The sequence below is a fragment of the Bos taurus genome, chromosome 7 (assembly GCF_002263795.3).
Source record: "Bos taurus isolate L1 Dominette 01449 registration number 42190680 breed Hereford chromosome 7, ARS-UCD2.0, whole genome shotgun sequence".
Classification (NCBI taxonomy): domain Eukaryota; kingdom Metazoa; phylum Chordata; class Mammalia; order Artiodactyla; family Bovidae; genus Bos; species Bos taurus.
The window spans coordinates 97,745,292-97,771,829 of record NC_037334.1 but is presented as its reverse complement, the minus strand read 5'-3'; the positions used below and the strand labels follow the sequence as shown (position 1 = coordinate 97,771,829).

Sequence of the window (26,538 nt, the reverse complement as noted above, 5' to 3'; positions counted from 1 at the left end):
GACCCCATGGACTATACAGAATTCCATATACATGGAATTCTCCAGGCCAGAATACTGGAGTGGGTAGCCTTTCCCTTCTCCAGGCTATCTTCCCAACCCAGGGATTGAACCTAGGTCTCCCGTATTGCAAGTGGATTCTTTACCAGCTGAGCCACACAGGAAGCCCAAGAACACTGGAGTGGGTAGCTTATCTCTTCTCCAGTGGATCTTCCCAACCCAGGAATTGAACCAGGGTCTCCTGCACTGCAGGGGGATTCTTTACCAACTGAGCTATGAGGGAAGCCCTTGTTTTGGTGAGAGGGCACTGGAAAAAAGCAGTGGGAATTCTTATTCTTTTCTCTAATTTTCTAACAGCCTTCTGTTTTGCTTTTATTATCTTCCCCTCCTCTCTTCTCCATATGTAATCCACACTCTCTTATTCACTCTCCTACTATTTTTAAGCTAATCTCACAGATTTACTTAAACTTAAACTTATTTCCGTGTAGCACAACTGTGGTTTAAATATTGCAGTCTGTGGAGTCAGACTTTAGGTTCAAACCTGGCCTTGTCTTTTATTACTTGTGTCACAATTTACTTACAACTTCTGTGTTTAATCTCCTTGTAGAAAACAGCATTCGCTTTATACGTTTTTTGTTTTTTGTTTTTTGTGAAGACTTAATGAGTTTACATACATAAAGTGCTTACTGTCTGGCATGTGGTAAGTGCTCTATGGTTGAGTATTAGTTTTCTTGCGACTGTCACAAATTGCCACATACCTTAGGAATATAAATCGGCATCCATTTATCATCTTACAGTTCTGTAGATCAGAATCTGGGTAAGTTTTCCTGGGTACTCTGCTGAGGGTCTAACAAGGCTAAAATAAAGGTATTGGCCAGCATAGGATCTTATTTGAGGCTCTGAAGGAGAATCTGCTTCAAGGTTTAATTAGGTGATTGACAAATTCAGTTCTTTGTAGTTGTAGGACGGAGGTCCCTGTTTCCTTGACATGTGGGCCCCTCCATTTCAAAGTCAGCAATGGCATACTGAATTTGTCTTGTACTTTGATTCTCTCAGACATCTTCTGCCACATATTTCTAATTATTTTGCCTTCTGCTTTTAAGGGCTCCTGTGATTACATGACCCGCTCAGATAATTCAGGATAATCTCTCTATTTTAAATCAGATAATTAGCATTTTAGTTACCTCTGCAAAGCCTCTTTTGTCATGAAGTGTAACATACTCACAGACATGACATGGAGTGGTGAAGTTTATAGGAACCAAAATTCTGCCTACCACAGATCATTATCTGTTACTACTGTCGTAATTTAAATGAGTGAAGGACTAACAGATGTATGGAATAGAATGTTCAGGACAATAATGTTTTCTAGGGAATTGAATTGAAAATTGATTTGAAAGTTATTTAAAGAGTTAAACTCTGGGGGTAAAGGAACTATTGCTCTGATGAACAAACTCAAACCTTGAACTATTATCTTTTTGCACATGTACATATGCTGATTTCTCTATTTTTAAGGGTAACATTTTGTTACTCTGAATCTTAACACCAATCTGTCGATACATTTCAAAAATATTTATAAAATTACAATGCTAAAGTCATCTCTCATTTCAAAAATAGAATAAAATTTTTAAGAAAGAAAAGTAAAATAAGAAAGAGAAGTGTTTTCTTATAAAATTTAGCTTGGAGAAAGCTTCAGAAATCTGAGAAATTGCACACCTTTCAAATATAGGTTTGTGAGGATATGTAGAAAAAGAACACTTTTAAACTGTTGGTGGGAATATAAATTGTGCAACCACTATAGAAAACAGTATGGAGTTTCCTCAAAAACCATGTGATTCAGCAATTCCACTCCTGAGTATATATCCAAAGAAAAAGAAAACATTAATTAGAAAAGATACAACACCCTAATGTTCATGGCTGCCTTATTTACAGTTGCCAAAATATGGAAGTAACCCATCCATCAATAGGTGAATGAATAAAGAAATGGTATATGTGTGTGTGTGCATGTTCACACAATGGAAAATTATTCAGCCAAAAAAAGAATGAAATTTCATTTGCAACAGTATGGATGGATTTGGAGAATATTATGGTCAATGAAATAAGACAGATAGAGAAAGACAAATACTGTATGTTATCACTTCTATGTGAAATCGAAAAAGTGAAACAAGCTAGTGAAAATAACAAGACTGAGAAAAAAATGCTTTCTTCTGAAATATGATACACTTGACTCCTGTTAATATAATAAGGGGCTTCCCAATATAATAAGAAATAAAATGTATTTATTAAATGTTCAAGAAATTATTAATTATTTAATATAAAAAGAAAGTATTTAAATTGTAATTACTTCTATTTATTTCACAGGTATTTCACAGTCAGAACAAACCTAAACTAGGTTTTGTTAGAAGCTGAAAACAAAGCTTCAAAAGATCATGAGGAAGGAAAAATAAAAATAAAGTAAAATACAATGTTTAACTTATGTGAAGCTAGATAACTAATTAACATGGTTAAGCTATTTCTAAAGATGTTTTTCTTTTGTTTTGCTTGTGAGCATAGTATTCAAAGTGATTTGCCACTCTACACACAGACACCACAAGATGGTCAGTATCAAAATCAGACTGATTACGTTCTTTGCAGTCGAAGATGGAGAAGCTCTATACAGTCAGCAAAAACAAGACCTGGAGCTGACTATGGATCAGATCATCAGCTCCTGATGGCAAAATTCAGGCTCAAATTGAAGAAAGTAGGGAAAGTCACTAGGCTATTCATGTATGACCTAAATCAAACCCCTTGTGATTATACAGTGGCGATGATGAATAGGTTCAGGGGACTAGAATTCAGATCCAACATGCTCTGGATCATAGAAAAAGCAAGTGAATTCCAAAAAAAATCTACGTCTGCTTCACTGACTATGATAAAGCCTTTAACTAGGTTGGTCACAATAAATTGTGGAATATTCTTAATGAGATGGGAATACCAGACCACTTCACCTGCTTCTTGAGAAACCTATATGAAGGAGAAGAAGCTACAGTTAGAAATGGACATGAAACAATGGACTGGTTCCAAATCAGGAAAGGAGGCTATATATTGCCAAGGCTATATATTGTCACTCTGCTTATTTAATTAATATGCAGAGTCTAATATTCAGAGTACATCATGTGAAATCCTGGGCTGATTAAATCACAAGTTAGAATCAAGATTGTCTGGAGAAATATCAACAACCTCAGATACGAAGATAATACTACTTTAATGGCAGAAAGTGAATAGGAACTAAAGAGCCTCTTTGTGAAGGTGAAAGAGGAGAGTGAAAACACTGGCTAAAAACTCAACATTCAGAACATGAAGATCATGACCTCCAGTCCTATCACTTCATGGCAAATAGATGGTAAAAATGTGCAGACAATGTCAGATTTCATTTTTGGGGGGCTTGACTGAGCGACTGAACTGAAAATCAATGCAGATGGTGACTGCAGCCATGAAATTAAAAGATGCTTGCTCTTTGGAATAATAACTATGATGAATAAAACTAGACAGTGTATTAAAAAGCAGAGACATCACTTTGCTGACCTTTGCTGACAAAGGTCCGTAAAGTCAAAGCTATGGTTTTTCCAATAGTCATGTATGGATGTGACAGTTTGACTATAAAGAATGTTGAGTGCTGAAGAATTGATGCTTTCAAACTGTGGTGCTGGAGAAGACAGACTCTTGAGAGTCCCTTGGACAGCAAGGAGATCAAACCAGTCCATCCTAAAGGAAATCAGTCCTGAATATTCATTGGAAGGACTGATGCTGAAGCTGAAGCTCCAATACACTGGCCATCTGATGTGAAGAGCTGACTCATTGGAAAAGACCCTGATGCTGGGAAAGATTGAGGGCAAGATGAGAAGGGGTCGACAGAGGATGAGATGGTTGGATGGCACCACTGACTCAATGGACATGAGTTTGAGCAAACTCCAGGAGATGATGAAGGACAGAGAAGCCTGGCTGTGCTGCAGTTCATGGAGTCTCAAAGAGTCAGACATGACTTTGCAATGGAACAACAAGAGTGTTAGACTCTTCTGAGCATGGTTACTTTTCCCTAGCTTCTGCTCAGGGCTCAGAATCTCACTGTAGGGCTAATTAGTCATATTTGGGTATTGTGTCTTAGTATAAGAGTCACTTGGTATTTTTTCATGGATGATGAATCCCTATATATGTTTATATGCATATATACATCTGCACATGTACTTACACGTACCCACATTATTAATTTACCTGATCAGTTAGTAATAATTTAAAATTTGCTTTTCAAATGTACTTTTGTCTTTAAACTTTAATGTGTACTCTGCATATTAAAGGCAGCATAATATCAGCTATCTTTAAACAGGGATGTTTCATTGGGAAAGAAATGGACAGAGATGGACAATGAGTATGTCTAGACCTTCTAAGTTATACCGTAACTTGCAATGGTCTTTCTATTTTTCTCTCATTTCCTGTCTCTATTTTTTCCCCATCCATTTTTAGAGCTAACTTGCCAAAGTTTTTTCTATGCATATTTACTCATGCCATAAGTGCTTTTCTCTCACTTCCCTCACATAAATCAGATTTTGGCCTAGTACAGCCTTTGCTATACATCTTGGAGTATGGTGATTTAGATAAAAATTCAATCTTCTTTTGCATAAGGACAAGATATTTAAATTTCCAAGGTTTTATTTATGCAAATATCAAAAATCATGAGTGACTATGAGTCACTATGAAATTTCAAAATCTCCTTTTAGCTGTAGTTAATAATTTACAGATTGAAGAATACTTGCTGGATTATGATCAAGCCTTCAGACAAGAGGATGCTAAGATGATAGCTTTTCACTACTTAGTATCCATTTATATGATATCACTGAGACTTTTGGCATAGAGTTCATGCTCAAAATGTTTTTAACATCTGTGTGACTATTTTTTTTATGACTAAAGATTCAATATTTATTAATCTCTCAAACCCCAGTTGGGTTTCTGAATACTTTCTTTGAGGAGTGCACAAAATATAATCTCAAAACAAATTACAAGAAGTGTAAGGTAGAGGTTTTTAGTTCTAAGAAATGCAAGAGTTCCTGCTATGCTTAGGGAGTTAGGTTTAATGTAGTGAAATATTTTATATGTCTTTGCATTATCTTTCACTTAAATCTGTCATGCAGAATGCAAAGAAGGTTGAAAATCTCAGCAACAATAGGCAGATTAGATTTAGAAAGGAATGAATTGGTGCCTGTTTTATGATATATATCACAGTAAAGCGGGTTTTCAGATTCTCTGTTTTTCAGAAATGCATAACCCATGATGGTAGACATATTAAAATTGCCTTTGGGAAATGAGGATGACATTCATTTGACATAGAGGAGGATATTTAATCTCTGTAGGTACATCACATTGGGGAAAAGCAGTTTTTTCATTTGGGTTACATTTATTATCATTTCTGAACTTTTGATAAGATGGTTAAAATGAACAGATCAACTGGGCTGCAAGCACACAGAAGGCTATGGTTATAGGCATGAAATAAACAGTTACTAACAGGGTTTTCAACATAAATGAATATACTGAGCTGGCACCAACCAGAAGGCTAATTTGGAAACAGCACAGAGAAGGTTTAGTAAGAGGAATGTTATTTTGGATGAAACATTAATACAAAATGCATAATTCCAAAAAAGGTTGTTTTGTTCCTGCTATTTTTGTTTCTGTTTGATTTTGCTTGAAGCTGTCATGAATGGCCCCCTCCGTGGATCACAGCCTTGTGGTGAAAGGGCTTGTGTAACTCAATGAAGCTATGAGCCAAACCATGCAGGGCCACCCAAGATGGACGGGTCATAGTGAAGAGTACTCATAAAATGTGCTTCCCTGGAGGAGGAAATGGCAACCTACTTCAATATTCTTACGTAGAGAACCCCATGGACAGTATGAAAAGGCAAAAAGATATGACACCGGTGAAGATGAGCCCCCCAGGTTGGAAGGTGTGCAATGTGCTACTGGGGAAGAGCAGAGGGCAATTACTATAATAGCTCCAGAAAGGGTGGAGTGGCTGGGCCAAAGTGGAAATGACAATCAGTTGTGGGTATGTCTGGTGGTGAAAATAAAGTCCTATGCTATAAAGAACAATAAACCTGGAACGTTAGGTCCATGAATCAAAGTAAATTGAATGTGGAAAAGCAGGAGATGACAGGAATGGACACAGACATCTTAGGGATCAATGAATTAAAATGGACAAGAAGGGGAAAATTTAATTCAGATGACCACTATATCTATTACTGTGGGCAAGAATCCCTAGAAGAAATAGAGTAGCCCTCACAGTCAATGAAAGAGTCCAAAATGCAGTACTTGGGTGCAATCTCAAAAATGACAGAACTGTCTTGGTTTGTTTCCACGGCAAACCATTCAACATTACAGTGAATCTAGTCTATGCCCCAACCGCTAATGCCAAAGAAGCTGAATTTGACCAGTTCTATGAAGACCTACAAGATCTTCTAGAATATATACCAATGAAAGATGTTATTTTCATCATGTGTGAGTCACTAAGTCATGTCCAACTCTTTGCAACCCCATGGACTGTGGCCTGCCAGGCTCCTCTCTCCATGGGATTCTCCAGGAAAGAATACTGGAGTGGGTAGCCATTCCCTTCTCCAGGGGATCTTCTTGAAGCAGGGGTAGAACTTGGGGTCCTTTTCATCAGGGGATTGGAAGTCAAGAGATAAATGGGGTAACAGGCAAGTTTGACCTTGTAGCACAAAATGAAGCAGGGCAAAGGCTAACAGAGTCTCATAGAGAGAATACATTGGTCACAGCGAACATTCTTTTCCAACAACCCAAGAGACCACTCTACACGTGGACATCACCAGATGGTCAAAACTGAAATGAGATTATGTTCTTTGTGACCAATGATGAGAAGCTCTATATAGTTAGCAAAAACTAGACTTGGAGCTGACTGTGGCTCAGATAATGAGTTCCTTATTGCAAAATTAAGACTTAAATTGAAGAAAGTAGAGAAAACTACCAGACCATTCAGATATGACTTAAATTGAATCCCTTATGAATACACCATGGATGTCACAAATATATTCAAGGGGTTAAATCTGGTAGACAGAGTACACGAAGAACTATGGATGGAAGTTTGTAACACTGTACAGGAGGCAAAGAACAGGATCATCCCAAAGAAAAAGAAATGCAAGAAGGAAAAGCAGTTGTCTGAGGAGGCTTTACAAATAGCTGAGGAAAGAAGAGAAGCAAGGCAAGAGAGAAAGGGAAATATATACCCAACTGAATGCAGAGTTCCAGAGAATAGCAAGGAGAGATAAGAAGATCTTCTTAAATGAACAATGCAAAGAAATGGAGGAAAACAATAGAATGGGAAAGGCTAGAGATCTTTTCAATAAAATTGGAGATATCAAGGGGACATTTCATGCAACAACAGGCACAATAAAGGAAGAAAGGGTAAGGAACTAACAGAAGCAGAAGAGATGGTGAGAAAACACAGAACTATACAAGAAAGGTCTTAATGACCCAGATAACCATGATGGTGTGGTCACTCACCTAGAGCCAGACATCCTGGAGTGTGAAGTCAAGTGGGCCTTGGGAAGTATTACTACAAGCAAAGCTAGAGGAGGTGATAGAATTCTAGCTGAGCTATTTAAAATCCTAAAAGATGATGCTGTTAAAGTCTTGCACTCAGTATGTAAACAAACTAGGAAAACTCAGCAGTGGCCACAGGACTGGAAAAGGTCAGTTTTCAATCCAATCTCAAAGAAGGGCAATGCCAAAAAGAGTTCAAACTACCATACAATTGGGCTCATGTAACATATGAGCAAGATAATGCTTAAAATCCTTGAAGGTAGGCTTTAGCAGTATGTGAACTGAGAATTTCCAGATGTACAAGCTGGGTCTCAAAGGGGCAGAGGAAACAGACATTAAATTGCTGACATTCATTGGATCATGGGGAAATCAAGGGAATTCCAGAAAAACATATACTTCTGCTTCACTGACTATGCTAAAGCCTTTGTGTGGAAACTGTGGAAAATTCTTAAAGAGATGGGAGTACCAGACCACCTTACCTGCCTCCTGAGAAACCTGTATGTGGGTCAAGAAGCAACAGATAGAACCAGACATGGAACAACTGACTGATTCCTAATTTTGAAAGGAGTATGTCAAGGCTGTATATTGTCTCCCTGCTTATTTAACTTCTATGCAGATACATCATGTGAAATGCCAGGCTGGATGACTCAGAAGCTGGAATCAAGATTGCCAGGAGAAATATCAACAACCTCAGGTATGTAGATGACACCACCCGTATGGCAGAAAGCGAAAAGGAACTAAAGAGCCTCTTAATGAGGTTGAAAGAGGAGAGTGAAAAAGTTAGCTTAAAACTCAGCATTCAAAAAACTAAGCTTATCGCATCTGGTCCCATCACTTCATGGCAAATAGAAGGGAAAAGAGTGGAAGCAGTGAGATTTTATTTTCTTGGGTTTCAAAATCACTGTGGACGGTGACTGAAGCCATGAATTTAAAAGATGCTTGCTTCTTGGAAGGAAAGCTATGACAAAAAGCTATGATAGTGTATTAAAAAGCAGAGATATTACTTTGCTTACAAAGGTCCATATAGCCAAAGCTATGGTTTTCCAGTAGTCATGTATGTATGTGAGAGGTGGATATAAAGAAGGCTGAGTGCTGAAAAATTGATGCTTTCAAATTGTGGTGCTGGAGAAGTACTCCTGAGAGTCCCTTGGACAGCAAGGAGATCAAACTAGTCAATCCTACAGGAAATCAACCCTGAATATCCATTGAGAGGACTATTGCTGAAGCTCTAATACTTTGGCCACCTGATGAGAAAAGAGATGTCATTGGAAAAGACCTTGATTTAGGAAAGATTGAAGGTAAAAGGAGAAAAGCAGGAGATGAGATGGTTAGGTAGCATCACCAACTCAATGGACATGAATTTGAACATACTCCTGGAGATAGTGGAGGACAGAGGAGTCTGACTTATTATAGTCCACAAGGTTGCAAAGAGTCAGACATGATTTAGTGACTGAACAACAGAAATGATACCAAGAATAACAAGTGATGTTACCATAGTTTTTTCTCTTATAGATATTTTTTACTCAGGGTATCTTTCATGCATGTATATTTAGTGTCCATTATTCAATTAAAGGGATATGTAAACAAATTCCCATTGTCTGCTTTTATAGCCTAATCAGCTGTTAAGTGTAGGAGTTTTAACCAATTATTTCTTAAACTTTTTAATTAAAATTGTATAATTTAAAGTGTGCAACATGATGATTTGACATACAGTAAGACTCGTACATTTGAACTTTTAAGTTCTGAACTTTCAAACACATGTTCATGTGTCCAAACAGGTAAGTTAGTTCACATATCTGATGTACATTGAAACGTGTGTGCAGCCTCTTTACGATGGTTGTGCCTTTGTGAACTTTACTGTACAGGACTTAGAAAGTACAGTGGTATAGCGTCTTTATTTCAAGTCCAGGATGTCCTGGAAGCAAGTGGAAAAGCAGTGGTGATGTAGCTGGTACAGATAAGAAGCATCAAGAAATAGTTATGGAAACAAAAGTCAAAATAACTGAGTGTGAAGTAAGGAGAAAAACAATTCTAAAGAACAAGGACAAGATCATGGGACGTATGAAGTCTGCTGTGCTGATTATGTAGACAATAATATCAAATAAATGTGGAAAAGTGATGGGCGAGATGGAGAAACTTCTCTGTGTGTGGATGCAACAGCATCAAGCCCTGCTCAACTTAACGCTGATTTGAAAGCTAACAGCTTTTCTGAAGACTTAAAAAGGAAACACGGTGAAGAATAAGAGAGTATGACTTTTAATGCCAGCCATGGCTGATTTTATCTATTCGAGGCTAGAGCCAACCTTCAAAACATAAAAGCAAAGGGCGAGGCCGCGAGTGTGCCCATGGTAGCTGCCAGGGAATTTCCTGAAATGCTTTGAGATATTATTGATGAAGGCACATACAGTCATGACGAAGACCTGATGGAATCGGGGGCCCAGAGAAAGGATCAAGAGAGGCGAGAGAAAGCAGAAGTCACTGAAGAACTGAAGGGATTCATGATGCAGGGAATGACAAGGGGATTTTCAATATTTGAGGAGGTGGTTAGTTTTTTGAGGTACAGGACCTGAATGTAGAACAGCACATGAAGGTTGCAGCAGCCATTCAGAATGCAATCCAGCACTACTGAGCTATCAATGGCTAGAAAAAAAGAGACACAACCCAGAAATCACTGTATTGTTTTTTTTAAAAGAGGGCAGATATTATAGCAGGGAACCAGAACGTGTACCATCAACGTCAGGTATCAGTGAAACTGCAGCTTGCCCTTCTTCTCTTGTTGCTGACAATCCTTCAGCTCTGCCATCTCCCACCTCTTTTCCCTCCTCCAGTCAGTGACTCTTCTTGCCTGTTCACTTGATGCCAGCCCCTGTGTGCCAGCTATTGTACTGTACTACTGGAATTTTCAAGGTACTGTACTGTAAGGAAAAAAAGTTTTACTTTTGCATTTGTTCATTTTTATGCATTATTTGTGTGAAAAATATTACAAACCTATGACCGTACAGTACTGATTGTGTCAGTTGGGTACCTAGGCTAACTTTGTTGGACTTATGAACAAACTGGAACTCGTTGGTGGGTAGAACTGTCCATATGCATGGAGAAAGGATTGCCACAGAGAAGCTAATTAACATATCGTCTCACATTTCCATTTTTTGTACATAATGAGAGCCCCTAAAATATACTATTTTAGCAAATGCTTCCTCCACATTGTGGCAACTATAAACAATGCTGCTATGAACGTTGGCATGCATGTTATCTTTCCAAATTAGTGTTTTTCTTTTCTTTTTTTTTGGATATATATACACCCAAGAATGGAATCGCTGGCTCAAATCGTAGTTCTCTTTTTAGTTTTTTGAGACACTTCCATACTGTTTTCCACAGTGATTGCACCAATTTACATTCCCACCAACCATGTACAAGCATTCTCTTTTCTCCACATCCTCACCAACATGTATTATTTGTGGACTTTTTGATGGTAGCCATTCTGATAGGTGGGAGGTAATATCTCATTGTGGCTTTAATTTACGTTTCCCTAATGATTAGTTCTAATGATTAGTTAGAACTGGACATGGAACAATTGACTGGTTCCAAATAAGGAAAGGAGTACATCAAGGCTGTATATTGTCACCCTGCTTATTTAACTTACATGCAGAATACATCATGAGAAATGCTGGGCTGGATGAAGCACAAGCTGGAATCAAGATTGCCGGGAGAAGTATCAATAACCTCAGATATGTAGATTTCACCACCCTTATGGCAGAAAGTAAAGAAGAACTAAAGAGCCTCTTGATGAAAGTGAAAGAGGAGAGTGAAAAAGTTGGCTTAAAACTCAACATTCAGAAAACTAAGATCATGGCATCCGGTCCCATCACTTCATGGCAAACAGATGGGGAAACAGTGGAAACAGTGGCTAACTTTATTTTTCTGGGCTCCAAAATCACTGCAGATGCTGATTGCAGCCATGAAATTAAAAGACGCTTACTCCTTGGAAGAAAAGTTATGACCAACCTAGACAGCATATTAAAAAGCAGAGACATTACTTTGCCAACAAAGGTCCATCTAATCAAGGCTGTCCTTTTCCAGTGGTCATGTATGGTGGTGAGAGTTGGACTCTAAAGAAAGCTGAGCACTGAAGAATTGATGCTTTTGAATCATGGTGTTGGAGAAGACTCTTGAGAGTCCCTTGAACTCTCAAGGAGGGAGGGAGATCCAATCAGTTCATCCTAAAGGAAATCAGTCCTGCATATTCATTGGAAGGACTGATGTTGAAGCTGAAACTCCAACACTTTGGTCACCTGATGCGAAGAACTGACTCATTGGAAAAGACCCTGATGCTGGGAAGGATTAAGGGCAGAAGAAGAAGGGGACAACAAAGGATGAGATGGTTGGATGGCATCACCAACTCAATGGAGATGAGTTTGAGTAAACTCTGGGAGTTGGTGATGGACAGGGAAGCCTGGTGTGCTGCAGTCCATGGGGTCGCAAAGAGTGAGACTCAACTGAGTGACTGAATTGAACTTAACTGAATAATTAGTGATGTTGAATATCTTTTCATGTTCCTGTTAGCACTTTTTATGTATGTTGATGTATGTTGTCTATGTATGTTGGATATTAACCCTTTATTGGTCATATCATTTGCAAATATTTTCTCCCATTCAGTAGGTTGTCTTTTTGTTTTGTCAATGATTTCCTTTGCTGTGTAAAAGCTTTTAAGTTTAATTAAGTCTGATTTATTTTTGATTTAGGAAATGCATTAGGAAATGGATTGAAAAACATATTGCCATGATTTGTGTCAAAGAGTGTTCTGCCTATTTTTTCCTATAGGAGGTTTATGGTTATTTGGTCTTACACTTAGGTTTTTAGGGCTTCCCTGATAGCTCAGCTGGTAAAGAATCCACCTGCAATGCAGGAGACTCTGGTACGATTCCTGGGTCAGGAAGATCTGCTGGAGAAGGGATAGGCTACCCACTCCAATATTATTGGGCTTCCCTTGTGGCTCAGCTGGTAAAGAATTTGCCTGCAATATGGGAGACCTGGGTTCAATCCCTGGGTTGGGAAGATCCCCTGGAGAAGGGAAAGGCTACCAACTCCAGCATTCCGTTCTGGAGAATGCCATGGACTGTATAGTCCATGGGGTTGCAAAGAATCAAACACGACTGAGCGACTTTCACTTCACTTTCATTTTAGGCTTTTAACCCACTCTGAGTTTACTTTTTGTATATTCTGTAAGAGAATGTTCTAATTTCCATCTTTTATATGTAGCTGTCCAATTTTCCTGGCACCACTATTGAAGAGACTGACTTTTCTCCACTAGCACATTCTTGCCTCTGTTACAGATTAATTGATCGAAAGCGTGTGGGTTGGCACAAATTTAATTTTTTTATGAAGTGAAAAATTGTCTAATTTTGCTTGATTTTCTATGCTCATATCTTTTTCAACCACAAACTCTTGTGCATCAAGTGTTCTATTAATTTATTTTTCCAGAAGAAGTATTTCCTTGAGCCCTCTGACCTGCTTCAATCAGGACTGTGTACCCTCTGATTGCACGCATGCTAAGTTGCTTCAGTTGTGTCCAGCTCTTTGTGACCCTGTGGACCGTAACCCTCCTGGCTCCTCTGTCCATGGGATTCTCCAGGTAAGAATACCAGAGCGAGTTGCCATGCCCTCCTCCAGGGGAACTTCCTGACCCAGGGATCGAACCCTCGGTTCTTATGTCTCCTGCATTGGTAGGTGGGTTCTTTACCACTAGTACCACCTGGGAAGCCCTAAGTCTGATTACTCAGCAGTCATTGTGGCATCTTCTGTCACCACCATCCTGGGACTCACCTCTTCTTCCCATGCTCCTCTTGTTTCCTGTGAATTTTCATCTTTTTTTCAATTTTATTTTGGTAGATCATCTCTGTCCAGAAGATCCTTGAGAAAGGACACGTGGGGGTAAGAATTTTGAAACTTTTTCTCATGTGAAAATGTCTTTACTTCTCTTCCTTTTTACTGATACTTCATCTTGACATTGGATTCTTTCCTTATTTTTCATTGGAAATCTGAAAGCTCTTCTCTTTTGACTTTTAGTGCTCCCAGTTTCCAAAGTTACTGCTGACAAAACCCTGAAGCCACGTTAATTTCTGTTCCATTTTAGGTGATCACTCTTTGTCTCTCTGGGACCTTGTTGAATCTTCCCCTTGTGTTCTGAAGTATCACAATGATGTACAGTGATAAGATCTGTCTGCATTCACTGGGCATGTTGTTGGTCTTTCATTCAGCCTGAAAACTTAAGTTCTTTGAGTTTTGGAAAAATTTTTAAAAATCATTTTGCTTATCATTTTCTTCCCACTTTTTTTTCCTTCAGTTTTACACTTCTGGAATCCTTTTTTTTTTTTTTTAATAGTAAACTTTTTGAATTGATCCTCTTATTTTCTTGTTATTTTTGTTCTCCTGACCTAAAATTACTTTTTGCTACCCTTCTCATTTCTGTTATGCTGTATGAAATCAATGCTTTCTTTGTATTTTTGTCTTTGATAGAAGGCTGAGCGCCGAAAAATTGATGCTTTTGGACTGTGGTGTTGGAGAAGACTCTTGAGAGTCCCTTGGACTGCAAGGAGATCCAACCAGTCCATTCTGAAGAAGATCAGCCCTGGGATTTCTTTGGAGGGAATGATGCTGAAGCTGAAACTCCAGTACTTTGGCCACCTCATTCGAAGAGCTGACTCATTGGAAAAGACTCTAATGCTGGGAGGTATTGGGGGCAGGAGGAAAAGGGGACGCCAGAGGATGAGATGGCTGGATGGCATCACTGACTCAATGGACTTGAGTCTGAGTGAACTCTGGGAGTTTGTGATGGACAGGGAGGCCTGGCGTGCTGCGATTCATGGGGTCACAAAGAGTTGGACATGACTGAGTGACTGAACTGAACTGAATTGGTGTCTAAACAGGCTTTTATTTCTATAAGTTGTTATGTTATAATTTGAAACAATTTTGTTAAATCTGTTTTTCAGTTTACTAGCTCAAATGTGTTATCTCCTTCCAAGTCAAGTGAGCTGAAGGTCCTTACAACCCTTGTTCTGTTGTTTTATTTTAACTTTAGAAAAAAATTTAAACTTTATCTTCTATTCTTTACCATCTGAGCCAATACTTTAACTGTGGAAACACTCTTTTGGTTCTCAGAATGTTCTTTTTTATTATAGCATTCTATTCCTTTTCTACAAAGTTATACTATCTTCTCTTGCATTTCAGTGGATATTAATAATACATATATCTTCAAAGCTCTCTTCCCTGTGCACAGTCTGCTTCCCCCAAGTTGCTTTTTATATTTTTCATACTTTTCACATCGCAGGCATTCCTCAGATGTCTAACAGTTCTCAGGGATCAAAAACTTTGACTGGAAGCTCTATCACCTGTGAATCTCAGGGCAGAAGGATATAGGTACACTTTTCAGTTTTGTGACCTCTGGATACATTCTCTTGAAGTGGTCTGAATTGCCAGAGAAAGCGTTTCTGGTCCTGTGCCTGGAGGATGATGGCCTAGTTGCCAGGAAGCCAAGGAGGGGAGGAGAGCTGGAGGACTCAGTCGTAGTGCTCATACTTGTCCTTCTGCTTTATCGTGCTACCTTTACCATCCACCCTGTAAGGGGTCCAAAGCCCCCTTGTTTCATTGTTTTAAGAGAACACGCTTCCCTATTGAGCAAATATCCAAGAGGCGTGGTCATTTGATTGCCTTAAGCTGGGAAGCAGATCTAGGGACTTGACTGCTACTTAAAGTCCTCCTTATTTCAGCTCTCTCCTATTCACACTTACAGTGGTACCTGATTCTACCGTATCCTTAGGTTTTTGAGGATTCTGTGTTAGAAATCTGATGAGTTTTCAGCTTTCTGAGTTGCTAGGATAAGACTCTGGTCTCTGGGGTCTGTTAAACCTTTTTCCAGTTGAACATCTGCTTTCCAGCTTCTAAAATTTTGTTGCTGCTGCTTCTTTCGTTCTTCCTGTGTTTGGGGGTTGACATGCCTTGGGTGGGAAATCAATTTGCTATTATCTTAGTGAATTTCAGGAGGGAACAAAATTAGACGAATGTGTGCAATCTGGGGCAGACTGTATTTTCCAAGGGTGATCACCATAATACCTCCTGTCCTTTTGTGCTCTTTCGATGTGACTATGGCATTCCTTCTATCAGGTGATTGGTCCTGTTTTTCCCTTCTCTCGAATCCTGATGAACCTTTGACTATGGTGGAAGTGCTGCTTTATGACTTCTGAAGCTAGGTCACAAAATGCTATGAAACTTCTGCTGGGACACTTGGCCTTGGAATTTGGCCATCGCAATGTGACTAGAACACGGGAGCCAGTTGGAGAGCAGTAAAAGCTGTGATGGAAGAGAGAGGTTTTGTTTTTACTGGACATGACTCACAAAATCTGTTCTTCAATTCTAGTTTTTCCAGGTAACTATGATTTCAGCAGCCTCAGCTTCTTCATCAACAAAATGGATGCATCAAATAAGATGAATTTTAAGCTTCTAGTTCTAATGTGCTATTATTTTTATGACATTTAAATAGTTCAGAGCCCTACTGATGTTTAAGTTCAGGGAGTTTTATTCAAATAGACTGCAGTGAGAATGATATCCTAAAGTTGCAGAAGGTGGCAGCTATGATAATCAGCGAGGTTGATATGTGTATCTTTGAACTTAAGTTCCATTATCGGACAAGTCTATTATGTGTCTGACATTGAGATTGAACGGGAACTTGTCACTCTGTTACAGCATTTTAGCTATGAAGTAAGATTGACTATTGTCTTTCTCTGAATTTCTTGGGATAGAAAGTAGACAGTTTCTATGACTGTTTTCTTTGCCTATTAGTTTGGTGGGAAAACAAAGCACAAGACACATTTAAATATTGAGCAACAATATATTCAAGAACAATAAAGAGTATGGAGATGTCTTAAGTAATATCAAATCACTTGTTTGGTTTCTTCCCACTATTCTGTAAGTCCTTCTTTCTACCTCATAGACACTTATAAATCCCCTACTTCTTTCTCATATCTTTGTTTTAGAATTTCTGAGTTCTTCAGAACTTCTAAGAATTTCTTGAAATTTAAAAGTTTTTTGTATTTTCTAAGACTCCCTGAAGCCAACCTTTCTTGGCAAGAATTTTTATCCATATTCTTCTGCTAATGTAAAATATTATATCCTTTCCTCATGGAATTCCTTATTTTCTATATAAATTATCCTGCAAAGCTAGAGCTCCTGAGGGAAAGAAAGATTTCTTTTACACATGGAAAACCTCTGAACATCCATATTTGCCTTGGATAATTTTTAATGTTTTTGAGAGGAGGATCTATCTTCTTTTCCAAAGTACCCCATAGCTCTCACAGATCACCACTATAAACATTAACAATTTAAAAAATCTGCACTCACAGAAAAGACAGCAATGAAATCTTTTCCCCTCCCCCAAGAAGAGCTCTGAACCTTGGGGGAAATAATGAAACCACATACTTTACTGTTAAATTAGTTTCGAATGTCTACTACTCCCTTCTGTGCAGAATTCTCCGTGGTTCCTGAGAAGCTCCTGTTTTGCACTTTTGTATTAATATTTTGTTAGCAAACCAGGTAAAGGAGAGAAAAGACTGTCATTTTTGGGATGAAAGCCATTCTGAATGAACTTTCTTAATTAAGAAGCTTAAAAAGGATAAAAACATTTATGAACCACAGAGATGCCTTGATTAAAACAATCTTGTAACCAGTAAAGTTTTGTTCTTTATGTGAGAATTTCTCAATTATTCTAGAGCAGTAGGTCTCAAACTTTTTGAGTGTCAAATTAACTGGAGGGTTGATAAAACAGATTACTGGGCTCTACCCTCAAGGGTTTTAAATTCAGTATGTCTAGGGTGAGGCCTAACAATTTGTATTTCTGACAACTTCCCAGGTGACACTTGATGCTCCTGGTCCAGGGAACCACACTCTGAGAACCACTGCATTAGAGAGCCTTGGATGCTGAGGGTCCTTCAGTTCAGTTCAGTTCAGTGGCTCAGTCGTGTCCGACTCTTTGCGAGCCCATGAACTGCAGCACGCCAGGCCTCCCTGTCCATCACCAACTCCTGGAGTCCACCCAAACTCATATCCACTGAGTCAATGATGCCATCCAACAATCTCATCCTCTGTTGTCCCCTTCTCCTCCTGCCCTAAATTTCCCCAGCATCAAGGTCTTTTCAAATGAGTCAACTCTTTGCATCAGGTGGCCAAAGCGTTGGAGTTTCAGCTTCAAGATCAGTCCTTCCAATGAACACCCAGGACTGATCTCCTTTAGGATGGACTGGTTGGATCTCCTTGCAGTCCAAGGGACTCTCAAGAGTCCTTTCCAACACCACAGTTCAAAAGCATCAATTCTTCAGTGCTCAGCTTTCTTTATAGTCCAACTCTTACATCCATACATGACTACTGGAAAAACCATAACTTTGACTAGATGGACCTTTGTTGGCAAAGTAATGTCTCTGCTTTTTAATATGCTGTCTAGGTTGGTCATAACTTTCCTCCCAAGGAGTAAGCGTCTTTTAATTTCATGGCTGCATATATTTGCTACTGCTGCTAAGTCACTTCAGTCGTGTCGGACACTGTGCGACCTCATAGACGGCAGCCCACCAGGCTTCCCCGTCCCTGGGATACTCCAGACAAGAATACTGGAGTGGGTTGCCATTTCTTTCTCCAATGCATGAAAGTGAAAAGTGAAAGTGAAGTCGCTCAGTCATGTCCGACTCTTAGTGACCCCATGGACTGCAGCCTACCAGGCTCCTCTGTCCATGGGATTCTCCAGGCAAAAGTACTGGAGTGGGGTGCCATTGCCTTCTCCATGCATATAAACATATATAATTAAAAATTTTATGCATATTAAATATATAATATTTGATACACACAATAGAAAAGCAAAACATATGTGTATTATGAAACATAAAAATAAAATGAACAACCATAAATAATTTCTGAGTTAAGAACTAGGACTTATCAATACTGTTCTATCTATTGGTGTGTCCCTTTATTCAATTCTCTTACCTGCCCTCTCCACTCTAAATTTAGTTTGGCATCCTACTGCTTTTAAAAATGGTTTTATCATGTAATTTTTTATCTTAACTAGGATATTTAATTTTGCTGGTGTATGGCAGAAAGTGAAGAGGAACTAAAAAGCCTCTTGATGAAAGTGAAAGTGGAGAGTGAAAAAGTTGGCTTAAAGCTCAACATTCAGAAAACGAAGATCATGGCATCCAGTCCCATCACTTCATGGGAAATAGATGGGGAAACAGTGGAAACAGTGGCTGACTTTATTTTTCTGGGCTCCAAAATCACTGCAGATGGTGACTGCAACCATGAAATTAAAAGACACTTACTCCTTGAAAGGAAAGTTATGACCAACCTAGATAGCATATTCAAAAGCAGAGACATTACTTTGCCAACAAAGGTTCATCTAGTCAAGGCTATGGTTTTTCCTGTGGTCATGTATGGATGTGAGAGTTGGACTGTGAAGAAGGCTGAGCACCGAAGAATCGATGCTTTTGAACTGTGGTGTTGGAGAAGACTCTTGAGAGTCCCTTGGACTGCAAGGAGATCCAACCAGTCCATTCTGAAGGAGACCAGCCCTGGGTGTTCTTTGGAAGGAATGATGCTAAAGCTGAAACTCCAGTACTTTGGCCACCTCATGCGAAGAGTTGACTCATTGGAAAAGACTCTGATGCTGGGAGGGATTAGGGGCAGGAGGAGAATGGGGCGACAGAGGACGAGATGGCTGGATGGCATCACTGACTCGATGGACGTGAATCTGAGTGAACTCTGGGAGTTGGTGAGGGACAGGGAGGCCTGGCGCGCTGCAATTCATGAGGTCGCAAAGAGTCAGACACGACTGAGCTACTGAACTGAACTGAACTGAAGTCTTATATAAAAGTGGTTTCATACTGTATGCAGTCTTCTGAAACATGACTTTTTTGACTAAATATTGTGTTTCTAAGATTCACCTCTGTTGCTGTGTGAAATGTTATTTATTTCTTAGTTTCATAGTTGTATAATTTTCCTTTTGTGTGAATACAGCAAAATATTTATGTCTCTTTTCCTGTTAATAGACTTCTAGGTAGAGCTTTTATGGACAAGACTATTTTAGGCATCTTAATTTTCTCTAGGATTTTTTTTATCTTGAATGAGTAATATATTGATTCTATAGATAAGAAAGTGATATCACATCTTTTTTAAAACATTATATAAAAAAATTAAATGTTAAAGAATTTATGAGGTGTTTTCTATGGAAAACTAACTCCACGAACTGCTTTTTCAAAATGTGTTTCATGGCCAAATAATATTGATAAATATCCTATTCTATGTAACTGCTTTGGAAAATCACAGTAAAATTAGCATGTCAATGGCTCTGAGAAGACCTACTATAAAGTAAATGTTTAATTATATTGAACCTAGTGGTTCCTATGTTTTTGATCATAGAATCCCAGTTGTTCATTATGTCTATTATTATCTCATGGCACCAAAAGTCTATTGAACACATCTTGCTACACTGACATACTGCATCAATACTATGACACTATATAGGGTTTTTATCGCATCTCTTTGATACATAAATGAAAATTGACACATTATATACATTATGGAATAGGAAGGAAATCTCTATGGAATACTGGAAAATCCTAGGAATACTAGAAATCCTTACCTAAAATCAGTAATTCTGTGCTAATATGTGATGTTTGTGATCAATTACCATTGACTGGTTCTGGTCCTGTTCCCACTTTTTATAGTGGGATAAAGAGCTCAAATCCTAGAAACATGGAGGAACCATGAAAACAGTATTGAGATGGCTCCTGTCCAATTATCAGCTGGGTTTAAAAACGAATTCTTCCCTATATCTAAAAGTGGACATATTAGTACTTCTTGAGCAGGAATGCTAGCGTGTCTGTTGGTCTACCATGCCAGAGAGGCCAGGATGCCTCCCAGACCCAATTATTCACTGTTTGGGTCCTTTCTGGTTACATCAAGACTTCAGACTTTTCAGAAAAATCCACAGTTGCTCTATTCTGGCACAGAAAGTAACTATTTTATAGTTTACCATTCTTTGCTCAAAATCTTTTTCTTTGTGTTGCTCTTTGGTTCAGATTTTGAATTCTCCTTCTCTTTTTTTCAGCTGTTCAGATTGTTGGCTTATTTTGATAGTGTGCCCATATTTTCTTTCAATATTTCCATAGAATTTGTCTCCAGGATTTTCTTTTCAATTCCTTGCAAGCTAGCTTTTGGGGAAGTATAACCTCATCTCTGAGTTTCTTGGAACAGAAACTTCTATGATACTACACTCCATCTGAGCCTCAATTCTCAAGGTTCATTTAGCTGAGGAATTAGGTTCCAGGGTCCAGAATTTCTCTGTTTTCTTTCTATCCATATAACCCCTAGAGTTCAGAGTATGAAACCCTCCACTCCTTCCAACTGGCCAAGGCCCAATTTTTTACCTTATTCTATTCGCCAGACTCTGGACCTGTTCTGACTCTTCTCTCTCTTAGATTTTGTGATTTTCCAGAGTGCCTGCTTTCTGACAAGTATTATCACCCTCTCTGCTTTGTGGCACTTGCTGAAGCACACTTTCTGTGTATGTTTGAATATTATATAGGTTATCAGAAATTATGATTTTATTGGATTTTAATAATTATGATTGACCAAGCTAGGCCATATAAATTGCTTCCTTAGTTCCTAGTCTTTGAATGTATTTCCAGAAATGTATTCCCTTGAATGAGCTCACCTCTCTGGAAAATTTATACTCTCTACCTTTGAAGCTTTAAATATAACATGGGTATAATTCTCTGAGCAGGGCTAAGTGTGTCTGAAGTATACCACATGCTCTATAGAACATGCCACAAATCTCTCTTCCTAAAAGTGTTGGCAGCATCCTACAATCAGACATTTCTTATATATGTAGCCAATATGGAGGGACAACCATCACAACCATCTTCCAATTCTTTATTTGATGCCAGTGAATTTCTTTTTCCTAGCCCCTTCATTCACTTTTCAACCCAACCCTCTATTTGACTCCAGTCTAACCCTCTAGTTGGAAAACCTTGCTTCTTAGATCATCATGAAATCTCAAGATGAATTCTCAACCTCTTGCTGGCTCCATCTATGGCCTACAAGAGATATACACCCAACCTTCCCACCTATTTTTTTGTCTAATCGTATTAGAAGTTCTCCACTGAACCCCATTTCTTCCATCTGGTACCTCTTCTCCTGCCTAATTAGGGATTTATCCTGCCAGTTACTACCTCTTTCTACAACATTTTCTAGCCGTTCCATGTCAAGGCTTAAATACAACTGCCTGAGAGAGGACTTTCCTTATTGTAAACCCAGAGTAACCCAGCTGGCACTGTCTATAACAACACCCTGTTTTATTGTTTTTTATGGCAGTTATCATCACCTAGTATCTCTTATTTACCTGTTATTTGTTGACTTCTTGTGACTTCCTTGAAAGCAGCGACTTTGTCTCTTGTTTATTTCTAAAGTCTTAATACTTAGCATAATGCTTGGAACATACTAAGAGTTCAGTAAATATTGTTAAATAAAACAATAAGTATATCCTCCAATATCTTCATTCTACATACTCTTTCCTTCTAGCTTATAAATATGTGTATTACTTTCCCATCTTAAAAACAACAAAAGCAAACAAGTGAAAGACAAAAAAAACTTTTCTTAATTCTGACAGCAATTGCCTGACGCAGGGATTGGTAATATGTGGCTCACCAGCAGAACACTTTTTTTAAATAAAGCTTTATTAGGAAGAGCCATGAACATCCATGTATGTATTGGCTATGGCTGCTTTCTGCCCTACAATGGTAGAGCTGTATCTTTGCCATAGAGACCGTATGCCCACAAGCCTAAATTATCTGGCTTTTTCAGAAAACGTTTGCCTACCTCAGGACCTAGCACCTATTTTTATATTTAGCATTCTCCAAAGTAGTAGAGTGCCACAATTTCTTGCATTCTTGTAAGTCTCATTTCCTCTTTCTCTTTCTTTTAGTCTGATTCCATATTCATACTATACTACATTGCTTTCTCTAAGATTAAAAATGGTGCCCTAATTGCAAAATCCAGTAGATGCTTTCCAGTCTTTATATTCTGGAGCTACTGCTCTTGGCTTCTGTGACACTCACCCACTTCTTTCTTTCCCCTCTTCTCTGACTGTATCTTTGCTCTTTCCTTTAGCCTGCCCCTTTAGAATCTGTGTATTGCCAGATTCGCTCCTTAGCTAAAAGTTCTCAATTTGCATACTTTTCCTGCTGCTGCTGCTAAGTCGCTTCAGTCGTGTCCACCAGGCTGCCCCGTCCCTGGGATTCTCCAGGCAAGAACACTGGAGTGGGTTGCCATTTCCTTCTCCAATGCATGAAAGTGAAAAGTCAAAGTGAAGTCACTCAGTCGTGTCCAACTCTTAGTGACCCCATGGACTGCAGCCCACCACCAGGCTCCTCTGGCATACTTTTCCTACATAAATTCATTCAATCTGATTGGTTTCAGTCCCACTGCTAAAGTTCAGTTCAGTTCAGTTCAGTCACTCAGTTATGTCCAAGTCTTTGCAACTCCATGGACCACTGCATGCCAGGCCTCCCTATCCATCACCAATACCTGGAGCATACTAAAACTCATGTCCATGAAGTTGGTGATGCCATCCAACCATCTCATCCTCTGTTGCCCCATTCTCCTCTCGCCTTCAATCTTTCCCAGCATCAGGGTCTTTTCAAATGAATCAGCTCTTTGCATCAGGTGGCCAAAGTATTGGAGTTTCAGCTTCAACATCAGTACTTCCATTGAACACCCAGGACTGATCTCCTTTAGGATGGACTGATTGTATCTCCTTGCAGTCCAAGGGACTCTCAAAAGTCTTCTCTAACACCACAGTTCAAAAGCATCAATTCTTCAGTGCTCAGCTTTCTTTACAGTCCAACTTTTGCATCCATACACGACCACTGGAAAAACCATAGCCTTGACTAGACGGACCTTTGTTGGCAAAGTAATGTCTCTGCTTTTTAATATGCTGTCTAGGTTGGTCATAACTTTCCTTCCAAGGAGTAAGCGTCTTTTAATTTCATTGCTGCAGTCACCATCTGCAGTGATTTTGGAGCCCCCCAAAATAAAGTCAGCCTCTGTTTCCACTGTTTCCCCATCTATTTGCCATGAAGTGATGGGGCCGGATGCCATGATCTTACTTTTCTGAATGTTGAGCTTTAAGCCAACTTTTTCACTCTCCACTTTCACTTTCATCAAGAGGCTCTTTAGTTCTTCTGTTTCTGCCGTAAGGTGGTGGCATCTGCACGCACACACACCATTTCTTGACTTTGGCAGCAGCTTCCTGCCTAGTCTCCCTGCATTCAACCATACCCCATTAAAGCCACCTTCTACCCAGATGCCAAGTGTCGGTTTAAGGTAGTGCTTTCCAGACCTTATTGAGCATCAGATACAGACTGCTAAACCCCATTTATGTAGTTTTCACCTAGTCAGTCTCCTGTGGGACCAGAGTATCTGCATTTCTTTCTTCCCAGGTGCTGCTGATACTGCTGTTGTAAACAGCATATTGAAAGGCACTGGCTTAAAAAATGTTTCTATTGCCCCCCTTCTTCCTTGATACGATGCAGTGGTTTCCCACAACCTCCAGAGTAGACCTGACTTTCCTAGTATGTCACATTACGCTCGCCAAGATCTTACATTTTCTGCTTCACCAAGATTCCTTCTCTCATTCTTTGACTTCCACTTGATTCTCCTGAAACCTCAAACATTTGTGTATTTCAGCAAGTGTCCTGACATTTCAACCCTCTGAGCTCTGGCTCATACCTGTGATATCCATAGCCATTCTGCCCATCTTTCTTCTCACTCTTTAAAGAGGTATTTCAAGTGCTTGTTCCCTTTTCAAGCTTCTGCAATAGTCTGCACACGTTCCTCTCACCACACAGTTTCTCTGTCCACTCTGCATCCTCAGTAGTATCTTAACAACAGTTATTTGTGTTCATCTTGTCTCTCTCAAATTGTGAGCCCCTCACAGAGGGCTTAGAATGTATGATTCTTTCAATCCCTTTCTCTCCCTCTCTCATCACAAAAATGTAGGCTCGCTTTGATGTATCAACCTAGGAAATATATTTCACACTGAGGGTTAGAACATGGAAATTAGTGTTTCCATACATTACTGATCACACCATAAATTGACTGCATCCTTTCAGAAAGCAACTTGGCAGAAGCCATGGAGAGCCAAAAAAATAAGAAAAACGCTTCATGTTCTTGGACTTAGTCATTCCACTTCTGGGAATCTAGTCTAAGAAAATAATTCAAAATATGCATAGAGATGCAAGTCACACATCGCTTAAAAGAGCAAAACAATGGAAAACACAGAGTGTTTAACACTAGAGAATGATTAAGTAAGATGATTCTGATGAAATATTGCATATTTAAATAATTTTTAAAGCACATATGGCAAGCATAAGATTATTTTTATGACAATGTTAAGTAAAACATAAAGATACCAAATGTTAATATAAATTATAATTCCAATTATGTAGCAAGATTTTTTTTTAAAGCCTTGAAGAAAATGCACTCTAAGTTAGGGTAATACACTTATGATATGACTGTATATAGTGGTTTTATTTTAGAATAAACAAAATTTGAAAACTTATTTTAAATATCCATGGTCTTTCATGTTATGCAGTTTTCTTTTTAAAATGAAAAAGATGTGTCAGTTTTAGTTATACAGAAAGGCTCAACTGGGATTTTAATACATATCTTTACTTGTATCTTTTGTCTAAATTACTGCAGGATACAATTTTAAAAACTGAAGAATATTAAGAGCCATAGTGTTGAACACTGACAAAATGTAGCCAAAGATTCATGCAACAATCAAAGGTAAAATGACTTTTGTGAGACGCTGAATATAACATGAAGACACCAAGTTGCACACCACAGCAGGAGCCACCAGGGCATTAGATGGATAAATGCACTCAAACATCATGTCCAACACGTGGAGTTAGTACAGCATGGTGGTTAGAGTTCTCACCGTAGCACTTTAATCTAGATTTCAGCCCTACATAGTCCCTTACTAATTAAGTAACTGTGGGAAAGCTTTTGGCTTCTTGAAGTCTGTTTTCCCGTCTGTATGGTAAGGATAGTAACACTTGCTTATGGTGGACACTGCGGATTGCTTGCCCACGGCCATCCTACTGCGTGTGGTCTGCCTCCCCCAACACTGCCGAGCTTACACGCTCCCTCTCTCTTTTACACACACATTCATTTTCCATCAGAGTCTGTCTCTTACTCTAGAGGCTCCCAATATCAGATCCTTACTTTCTCAGCCCTCCTTTAGCCAGATTAAGGTTTTATGATCCAGTTCTGGTCCCTCGAACTGAGGCAAATGTCATATTATCTTCTGGGAAAGAGTCCACCCCTCCCACCAAATATATTCATGGACAAAAACACTGCCTTTCTTTGCTTAGGGTGGTCAGTTTCAAGTGTGAGGTCTGCAATTGTCTCAGTCATCTGACAGTGAGAGAGGGAACACTGCACAGAGTATAACAGAACAAAAAGATGGACAACTTGAACCTATGATAACATCACCACCCCGGAGAACTTTTTTATCTGGAATAACACATATGGTCAATGTTTAAATCAGTTTTAAATGTGGCTATTCTAGTATTTGCTTTTAAATCAGTTTTGGTTGGCCATTCTAAAACTTGCAGTTGGAACGACTACACAATTTTATATTAAATGAAATAAGGTGGGTGATGTGCTTAGCAAGGAAGCAAAGCACAGTGGTCAAGGGTAGAGGCTCTGAAGTCAGACTGAGTGTTTTCTGGTGCTAGTCATGCAACACTGAAAAACTTCTTAAACTCTCTGTCACTCAATTTCCCTATCTGTAATATGGAGATATTAATAGCACCTACATCATAGGGTTTGAGTAGGGAATAAATGAAATATATACAGCACCTA

The 26,538-nt window shown here is 38.9% G+C and overlaps 1 long non-coding RNA gene across 1 annotated transcript in view; it reads left to right on the top strand.

The window, feature by feature from the left end:
- Positions 1-25,231, top strand: part of LOC132345795 (uncharacterized) — a 66,262-nt gene extending 41,031 nt beyond the window's left edge. Inside the window, exons 2-4 of the long non-coding RNA XR_009495356.1 lie at positions 13,060-13,210; positions 13,468-13,509; positions 14,095-25,231. This is a non-coding gene — a long non-coding RNA (uncharacterized lncRNA). The remainder of the gene's footprint in view (positions 1-13,059; positions 13,211-13,467; positions 13,510-14,094) is intronic.
- The last annotated feature ends 1,307 nt before the right edge of the window (positions 25,232-26,538 follow it).